At 38.7% G+C, this 10080-nt stretch overlaps 1 protein-coding gene across 1 annotated transcript in view; it reads left to right on the top strand.

Moving 5' to 3' along the window:
• Positions 1–493: 493 nt before the first annotated feature.
• Positions 494–10080, top strand: part of LOC135203581 (excitatory amino acid transporter-like) — a 224441-nt gene continuing 214854 nt past the window's right edge. The window contains exon 1 of the mRNA XM_064233345.1: positions 494–953. The gene's annotated coding sequence lies outside the window, so the exon portion shown is untranslated. The remainder of the gene's footprint in view (positions 954–10080) is intronic.

Genomic DNA, 10080 nt, shown 5'->3' with positions numbered 1-10080 from the left:
AAAACGGGGAGGAGGGAGTGGCGTAGAGAGAGAGAGATACTATGGGGGACCTCTCTCTCTCTCTCTCTCGTAGCATCATCATGGTTTTCTGTCAATATTTCTTTTGCAGCTTCTTAGTTGCTGTTATATGGTACTTGGAGCCTTAATTGTGGATATCTTTAACCTCCATCTGTGTCAGTCTGCCTTTTTTGAACCCCTGCTCTCTCTCTCTCTCTCTCTCTCTCTCTCTGCCTTATTATGGCTTGCTGTCTGTAGAATTCTTTCGTGGCCTTGTGGTTTCTCATACATAAATACTTGCAGTCTTATTTTGATGTAGTTCTCTTAATCTTCATCTCAGTCTCTCTTTTTGAGTCAAAGTTTCTCATCTCTCCCCTTCCCCTCTGTCTCTCTTTTACTCTCTCTCTCCCTAATCTGTAGCTTCACCGTGACCAAAAGAGTCAACAGCAGCAGCAGCATCATCATCATCATCATCCATCCCCCGTAGCACGCACAAGGCAGCCAGCAGACGACCACACACCCTCACGCCGCCGTTGTTCGCAACTCGTTCTCGGCGGCATAAACAGAGAGAGAGGAGACATCGCCCGGCTCCCGACGCGCCCGTCAGCTCTCGGTCCCTGTCTGCTGTCTCTTCGACTCGAGCCCCGCTACTGCTGCTGCTGGTGTGTGTGTCCCTTTTTAACCCCCCACCCCGAATTCCGGCCCCGTTCAGTCCTTCACGCTCGCTGCTTCAAGGGACGTCTTGACTGACGACTTCTCCGGGAACCTGACGATTGTTTGCCGCTCGTCCTCTCACCCAATCCTGTAATCTGGAGCAGTTCACAGAGTTCGCCTATTTCCAGAGCTCCGGCCCTCTGCGAACAGTGGAAGGCCGGTGGGTACCGAGACCCGAAAAGCAGAATCACTACCGACACTCCTCGGTCACAATTCTCTTCAGTAGAGACTTCGGATAAAAGGTTGGTTCGTAGATGCCCTGGTTATGTTTTACCTGAAGGGTTTGCTGTTTCAGTTGGCTGCGTCCTTCATTACAATCTTTAGGTTTCTTGGACGTTTTTTTTTTTGATATAAGTAAAAATATTCGTTAAGGAATATTTTAAGCTTCGAGAACGTTGACGAAAATTGTTTAGTGAGTCGTTCTTATGTAACGTTACCGAATGGAACATACAGTATATGACAGCCAGTTCGTTTCGAATTTGGAAAAATAAATAGTTTTTTTTATGCTAGAGTAAGCTACGTAAGAACTCTCATTTCATATTTTACTAGTGAACGTTTTTTATTTAATCAAGTGAAACGTTTTCCTGATAAATGTTGAATGAACGTTTGTTCACTGACCGGCTCAGCTGTTAGTTATCCTGAAACCATAAAGCTTTGTGTCAAGGTCCTTTAAATATACTCTGTCAGACTATACTTAAAGGACCTTGGTTTGTTTAGATTGATAAATAATGAAATGATCCTTTTCGATAACCTCTGTTTATGCCGGAAGTAAGAGGCTCAAGGAAGTGTCCCGAGAGAGAGAGAGAGAGAGAGAGAGAGAGAGAGAGAGAGAGAGGAGGAGGAGGATGAGGATGAGGTGGGCCGACAAGAATGGACTCGTAAGAGAAATGGCCGTCTTTTGAACCCGTCCTCCCATTCATATGAAGAGCTGCCTTTGCACAGGTCTCCATTCCTCTGCCTTCTTGGTTTTCAAAGCTTTCAATACATTAGTGTTCCCCGGTTCTGCTAATCTTCCCCCTTTCAAGAGTGGAGAATGTTTCCTCTTTCTCATCCTTCGGGCAGGAGATTGAGTTGCTTGGGCTGTCGGTATTCCTTCGAATAACCGAAAATAGATAATAAACGAAGGCTGCCGTTCTTAAGTAATAAGACGAATAAAGGTCATTTGTGTGGAATATGAGAAACTCGTGTGAATAAATGAGCAACCTGTTGCTTTTAACGTTAAGTCTCGCCCTCGCTGGCACTCGGCGCAAGGAAGACCTTCAGACGTACGGGGTACTCGCGTGTTTGTCGATACTATTGATTCGTAGCTGAAAGGCTCTCTCTCTCTCTCTCTCTCTCTCTCTCTCTCTCTCTCTCTCTCTCTCTCTCTCTCTCTAATGACGGAGGTGACTGATGTTCCCATTACTGGAATGACTGCCCAGACATGGTAATAGATTTCGACACAAAGAACTGGTTTTAGGTGACAGGGATTATATATACTATATTGTTTATATACGTATATAATATTATCTGTATACCTGGAAGGTAATTACGTTCATCTTTTAATAGCTGACCACTGTGTACAGAACAGTTTGCTCATCATTTTCATCTTAATGTATCTGCAATAATGGGTAAAGTCCCATTCACCCCAGCACATCTTTCTCCTCATTCAGTCAGCACATTTTGGGTCTCTATATCCAAACTTTTCACAGTTTTAAGCAATCTTCCATTTTCTTCATGTGACCAGACCACTTCAAAACACACTATGATTTATTTCAGCTCTTTTTAACCCGTTTACTGTCTTCATATTTTGCATTTCTTACCTTACCCATCTGACTTCGCTGTCGAACTTCTCAGCTCCAGAGGTCCTTTGTTCCTCACACCGTTGGACTGTGGCAGAGGATGTCGTGCAACTGGAACTTCAGAAGTTCAAGCGATGATACAGTGCTTTGGATACCTTGTTATGTATTCAAATTGAACTTTAATATTTTACTTACATTTTTATTTATGTATTTGTGTTAATTTATCCGTTTTTCTCATAACTGATCTCCTCTTTTTGTATATCCCATTACCCTCCTTGACTTCTTTCCAATGAACACCATATTCTTTGGAAGCTTGAATTTCAAGTCAGTAGTGGCCCCTTTGGTGGGGTTGTTCCATATGAGTAGAGTTCATCTTCTGAATGATAATAATAATATACCACAATGTTACTACATCTCAGCTGCTTTTCCCTTGCTCTCTCCTCCGGGTTCAATTCCCCAGTGAGAATCCTCATAAGGCAGTGGTGCCGTCAGTGCACCTCTCCTGTTACAGTGTAGGCATTGCCAAATGTTGGCAGCGAACCTCAGCCCCTTGCTGCACCCTCTCTCTAGCCTTTTACTTTACCCCATTCCCACTTCCTTTCTTCAATATTGCTTTTCAACCGTTCCAACTCCTTCTTTGCAATGTCTTGAGCGCTAATTGGCTGAAGGTGTCCTAGTGCTTAGCTTTGAAGCCAAATTCTCATAAATCAAAACCCAGGTGAAAACTTTTAGTTAAGTACCGATTTCAGTAGGTCTGGTGTTCAGTTCCCGAGTTAGCATTAAGAAGGCACCAGGTTCAGTTTTCTAGAGCTTTAAGTTAGTTTTTTGTAATCAATTACGTATGGTGGGTGACCAATCTGATTGGGGAAGAGCAAAAGGTTAAGCAACCTCATCCCTGACGATAATAATAATATAATAGTAATGATAATAATTTATATTTGTTATTCAGAAGTTGAACCCTGTTCGTATGGAACAAGCCCACAGGGGCTATTGACTTGAAATTCAAGCTTCCGAAGAATACGGTGCTCATTATTTGGAAGTAAGAGGAAGTAAAGGGAAATGGAAGCTGCGAACTGGGCAGGTAATACCTTGGGTTCTGCCTTCAAAGGGAAAGTTCTTGTGAATAGGCCCAGAGCTGAGTAGTCTTCTTTTGAAGTGGAAATTCAGACATTATGTCGAAAGGACGCAACTATTGAAGTTCAGCCGTAAGAGAGAGTGGCGGCACTCCTGGAAAAGCAAGTAAAAAATGCGCCTGAGTTTCTTCGGCTCAATCGAGTTTTCTTTACAGCGTGTAATGCTGTATGAACCTCTCAGCCACGGGCCATGAAACTTTCAGACATAGGTCGGTGGGAGCTGTGTTATTAGACGCACGATCATGGCTAACTTTAACCTTAAATACAATATAAACTACTGAGGCTCGAAGGCTGTAATTTGGTAAGTTTGATGATTGGAGGGTAGATGATCGACATACTAAGTTGCAGCCCTCTAGCCCTCGCAGTTTTTAAGAGCTGAAGGCGGACAGAAAAGGCCATTTCGATGGTTTTCATTGGAATTCTTCCAGAATTGCGTCGTGGAAGGGTTGAGAGGAATAGTATATTGTCTGACTTGAGTACGTTATCTCCAAGTAGCTTCTGTGGGATTTTTGAGGGTAGTGTCTCAAGTAGTGTACTTCGTAGAGAGATAGTGTCGTGAGTGCACCTCACGCAGTGCACTGTAGGCATTAGTTAAGGGTCTTTGCAGCGGCTTTACGGCCCCTTGGTGCAACTAATTTAATTCCTTTTACCGTAACTCCATTCATATTCTGTTCCTTCCATCTTACTTTTCACTTTCCCCTAACAATTATTTCGTAATGCAACTGCGAGGTTTTCCTCCTGTCACTTCTTTAACACCATGTTAATTTCCATTTCAGTGCTGAATGACCTTATTAGTCCCATCTCTTGGCCTTTGGCCTAAATTTTATATTCCATACCATTCCATTCTAAAGTGGTATATGTAAAAAGAAGGCCAAGAACTACATAGAAATGAAGAAGAATGAGGTATATCTAGAGCAAAGAGCACAGTTGCAGATGCGACCGAGGTATTTTGATATAGTTTCGTGCGGGGCAAAGGGATTTTTTATATACCGAGTTGAGAGGGTATAGGGCTACTGGGTTCTTACCCGTAGGCGGGTAGTGCCGTCAGTGAACTTCATGCGGTTCACTGTAGGCATTACATATGGTTCTTTGCAGCGTGCCTTCGGCCCCTAGCTGCAAACCTTTATCCTTATACTCTACCTCCTTTCATATTCTCTTTCTTCATCTTACTTTCCACCCTCTCCTAACAGTTGATTCATAGCGCAACTGCTTTGAGGTTTTCCTCCTTAAACACCTTTCAAACCTTTTACTGTCAATTTCCATTTAAGCGCTGAATGACCTCATAGGTCCCAGTGCTTCGGGTTCTTTCCGTCACTAAGACTGGTAGTCCTTGATGTGTTTTGTCTGTCAGAGAGGTCCGTGGAATGGAAAACTAACCCAGACCAGAAACGGAGTAACACATTATTTAGAAATCCTTCGTTCAGCTCATTGGTGAATAAGTCGAGTTTACCTTAATGTTAGGTAAAAGATCTGTTTGTTTATCTTACATCCCAAAAATATAGATATGCGATTGTAACATATTCCTTGAATATTAAAACGTGAGGAATTTCGAAATTTACTTAAGAGCGACTGCCACGCAATCCCTTCCACTTGATTTTAACATATGTGATATTTATAATGATTAGGTTGCTTCATGTGCTTCATGCTCCAGTTATCCCAGGGTATTAATAGCTACAGACGACACTGAAGGTGATTTGGGAAATGAACTCTGGCAGAACATTGCATTGAGGGGAATAAGGTCATTCACTTGAAAGGAAGAGGACAGACACCTCTAGTAAGAAAAAAAGTAAAAATAAAAAAGAATAAGAATAAGAGAATGAAAGAAATTTTATAATGGAATTAGAATGGGAAAAGACATCGGGAGGTCCAAAGGTTATTGATATTAGATGTAAGGTTTTACCGGGAATATATGGCAATGTGCAATTGGTCATATATATATGTGTATATATATTTGGTCGGGTAAATATGTGGTAATGTGCATTTGAGCTTCCCCACCACGCATGCTAATAGTCAGTATGTCTTTGGTGCGTCTTGGCATGTTCCCAGGATTGTCATCATTATTATACGCCTAGATGGAGGGTGTTGCACTATTTAAAGATTGCAGTCTTTCTCTCTCTCTCTCTCTCTCTCTCTCTCTCTCTCTCTCTCTCTCTCTCTATATATATATATATATATATTATACTATAATATATATATATTGTGTGTGTGTATAACTGAATCACGAAAGTTTGGAACGTCATAAATCCATAAGTATAGGTATAAGCCATGAGGGAAAAAAATAAACAACAGAGTTTCCGCAAGATCTTTCGACGTTCAGACGTCCTTTACTTAGCGGAGGAACTGACGTACAGTGATGCTCAAATCTCATGCGACATGACTCCATAGGATTTCGTTCAAAATTCACTAACTGGCAACCTAGCATGCTCCATATTTATCATTTATTTCAATGCGAAAACGCGAGTATCGCATACACTAAGGCCATAATATGTTTCATAAGAGTGAAATCTGTCATATATTTAAAAATTGTAAGAAAATGTCACGTGTAGCCAAATTTCAGAAAAACCCTTACGAAACATTTTCAAAACTTTCGTTCACTCATTGCTGAAGCATTTGACCAAAACGGAGTCGCAATCAAACCTCAGTTCAAATGTTAAATAAATAAAAAAAAGAACGAAAAAAATTGTCTCAACATTAATAATGCTTCCAAAGCAAACATAAAATTTGAAATAGTCCTATTTGATTGCTTTTACCCTCAACGCTGAAAAAATGTAAATATGTATATACAAAAGTAGAATGCGCCCACCGATATCAACGTGAGAGGGGAGCATGTGTGACGTATCAGTGTCGGTGCAACAACAACCACCTGGTATATGAGTAGGTCTACAATGAGTAGCGACCATTAAATTATCTTGAAAACATTTACTTTATGTGTTAAAGGAATATTTGGATTTTCATACATAATTATTTGTTATCTTTCTTAAATATTTCAAAACTGATAGCATACTAGCAAATATTCGCCTATTTGTCAAAGCCAAGATACTATTCCTAGGCCTAGGTGATAGATTTCTTTACTTTACACTTAACATTCACATCTCTATATTAACAATTTCTGGCCAGAAAGCAAATGAGGTTATCTACACATTCTTGCACTTCAAGTTACCTTATGAAAGAATAAATTATACACCAAAAGCGAGCAGGACTTTTAAGAAAATAATATTGTAAACCAGTTGAAAAACAAGTGTTACATATGCCTTGATATTAATACTTATGATATTTCGATTAATAACCATCTTCTCCATATAACCAAAATCATCATCATCTTTTATTCCTCAAAGAACAGGTAATCTCTACAAATAAAAACATTAGTAAAGATTGCATCTCAGAAAGCTTAGATTATTTTTCTAGGCCTATAAATCATTTTGCAACATACAGGCAGCTTAAACAGCCTGAAACTTCAACATTCAAAGAAAATTGGTTGTAATTCATATTCCTCAAAGAACAGGTGATCTCTACAAATAAATTCATTAGTAACAGATTACATCTCAGATGGCTTCGATTATTTTTTTAGGCCTAAAAAACATTTTCCAACATACAGGCAGCTTAAACGCAGCCGAAATCTTCAACATTCAAATAAAACTTGTTTTAATTCATATTCTTACATTGAAAGTTGTTATGACTGTTGAGCTTATTAGGTCTACTGTCATAATGCTGCAGACATGGTTATGTTGACCAGTCCGAGGAGCATGTTAAGTGTGCTTTCATTGTTGGCAACGCTAACCTTATCACACCACACTTGAACTGAGCAACGTAAAGATAAGAAAAATAACAAAATCAATTCAAATCACACAAATTAAGAATTATACCAATGCATAAAAGGGATCATATCTATTTAACCATAAGGAAAATAAGGCTAGCTGTGAATTCGCAAACTTTTCGACATGAATGACATTACAAATAAAAAAAGGAAAAAAAATAGCACTACTTGGCAATGTCACGTTGAGTCTGAGAATATGGACGATACAAAAAGAATCATGTCGCATGAGATTTGAGCCCCACTGTACATGAGGAATTGACAATACAAAAAAGGTCGTATAACTGATAGGGATTATAAAGAGATTAGTACCTAGAATCTGACACACCTGGAAGATGAGTAACCTTTCCAAACAAGCATAAACATGGGAACAATTTTAAAAGATTAAGTCAAATCTGCTCGGACACAAGGACAAGACAATTAAAGGATTATTATAGGTGACAGCTATTCAGAACTTTGGTAAACAAAAACATATTCACAGTACATATTCACAATACATATTAAACATGCATATACAATGAAGATATTTCTAAGGCAACTAATTTTTATTTAAGTCTGTAATAATATCTTTTGAGGTCATTCTTAAACATGTTACAAATACAAGGGTCCAAATGAAACAGGCCACGACTAATATTAAAATTACAATGTGAAGTAAGTTGTATTAAAGCAGATTCTAAAAGATTTCGTGATAAGACATCTTTTGACCTTGCAATTACTGAACTACCAATCCAATTCATTCGGTGGTTATTTTCACTTAAATGAATGATTATTGCATTAGATATTTGCCCAGTTTTTACAGAATATTTATGCTGGCTTAATCTTACTTCTAAGCCCTTGCTCGACTGTCCGAGATAAAATGAGGGACAGTCCATACATGGAATTTTATATATTATGTTGTTGCTTTCTCTGCGGCCATTTTTTATCAACATTCCTTTTAGTGTGTTATTATAAGGCAAAGTGAGAATGTTCCTAGAATTACCTTTTTCCGTGTTACTTACACTATAAAACTTTTTGTGGGCTTTATTATAACAAATATCTAATATATGTGAAGGGTAACATAAATCTTTCCCTATTTTTCTTTTGTATTCAATCTCTTGATCCAAATATTGGGGACTGACAATGCGCAATGCTCGTAAAAATATAGGTGAAAAAATTTATATTTTGATGTTAAGATGGTGCCCTGAATAGAAATGAACATAAGTTAAGTTGTTGGTGGGTTTCCTATAAAAACTGAATTTACATTGAAATGGTTCTCTATGTATCAAAACATCTAAGAAAGGGAGGCAATTGTCTTTTTCTAATTCTAGAGTAACCATACGTGGGTAAGCGATGCTACGGGTCACACGAGGTGGCTGGACCATGTCGTGTACCCTGACTCCCTCTTGAGTGCACTTCGATGTTTTAAAGTGTTTTACGAGGAGATAGGCTCAGACAACAAGCCTCTGGGTTTTAAACTTTGTGTACAAGATTTTTCAGCATACATAGTAGCAGGGACCAATAATCGCAGAATAACTTACGAGGTTAGAAATAATGATGAATATAAAGTTCGAAGCGAGAAGTCACTAAAAGAAATAGAGCTTCCAGTTGGGGCAATTCTCTGTAGAACAAGGGGATTCAGAGACAGAAACCATGTATTTCTAATTGAAACATTTGCTGTCGATCTTGTTGAGGCATTGATTAAGAGTGGAGATACAAAAAATACCGGGGAGGTACATAAAAGTCATGGAATACCAGGCTGGAATGAAAACGTCAAATTACACCACGTTACAGCCAGACAAAAGTATTTATTATGGAAGGAAATGGGAATGCCGATATCGGGTGTGCAATACGATGAGATGGTTCTGTCTAAACGAAATTTTAAAAAGGCACTCAAAGTCTGCAAGAAAATGGTAAACAAAACAACAAAGGAAAAAATCGCTAGAGATATGAGCAGGAGAAATCCTTGGAAAACAATAAACAAAATAAGAAAGAAAACTACCAAACTACCGGGTTAGTATTGATGGAATAAGGGAAGAGTCAAACATAGCAGAAGGTTGGAAGAATCATTATGCTCATATTATGGAAGGTACGAACCATCCACAAATGTCTTTGTCGATGGAAAATGAAGATGAAGAAAGCACCATACCAATTGTTTCCGTTAAAGACGTTTCAAGATGCTTTAAAATCCCTTTCGTTAAATAGTGCCCCGGGCCTGGATGGAATCACAGGGAATCACTTACGATATGCCCATCCAACTCTGTATGTGCATCTGTCACTTTTGTTCACTTGTTTGTTCAGGCATCATTTCTTATCAAAAAATCTGACTGAAATAAAAATTCTAAATTTAGTTAAGGATTACCATAAGTCTCTCTTTTGATAAGAATAACTATCGTCCAATAGCCTTTGCCTCTATTATTTCTAAGCTATTAGAATGCATCATCCTACAAAGATGCAAAGACTTGTTAACAACTTCGGATAATCAATTTGCTTATAAAACTAAACACAGCACTGATATGGCCCTTTTTCTTTTTAAACAAACATGCCAGTTTTATAGGTCAAAAAACACTTCAGTTTTTGTATGCGCAATGGATATGTCCAAGGCTTTTGATAGAGTGTATCATGAAAGATTATTTCAAATTTCAAAGAGAAGACTTGTGCCATTTTA

Source organism: Macrobrachium nipponense, chromosome 36 (assembly GCF_015104395.2).
Source record: "Macrobrachium nipponense isolate FS-2020 chromosome 36, ASM1510439v2, whole genome shotgun sequence".
Classification (NCBI taxonomy): Eukaryota; Metazoa; Arthropoda; class Malacostraca; order Decapoda; family Palaemonidae; genus Macrobrachium; species Macrobrachium nipponense.
The sequence above is the reverse complement of the archived record's forward strand: the minus strand, read 5'-3'. Positions and strand labels throughout refer to the sequence as shown.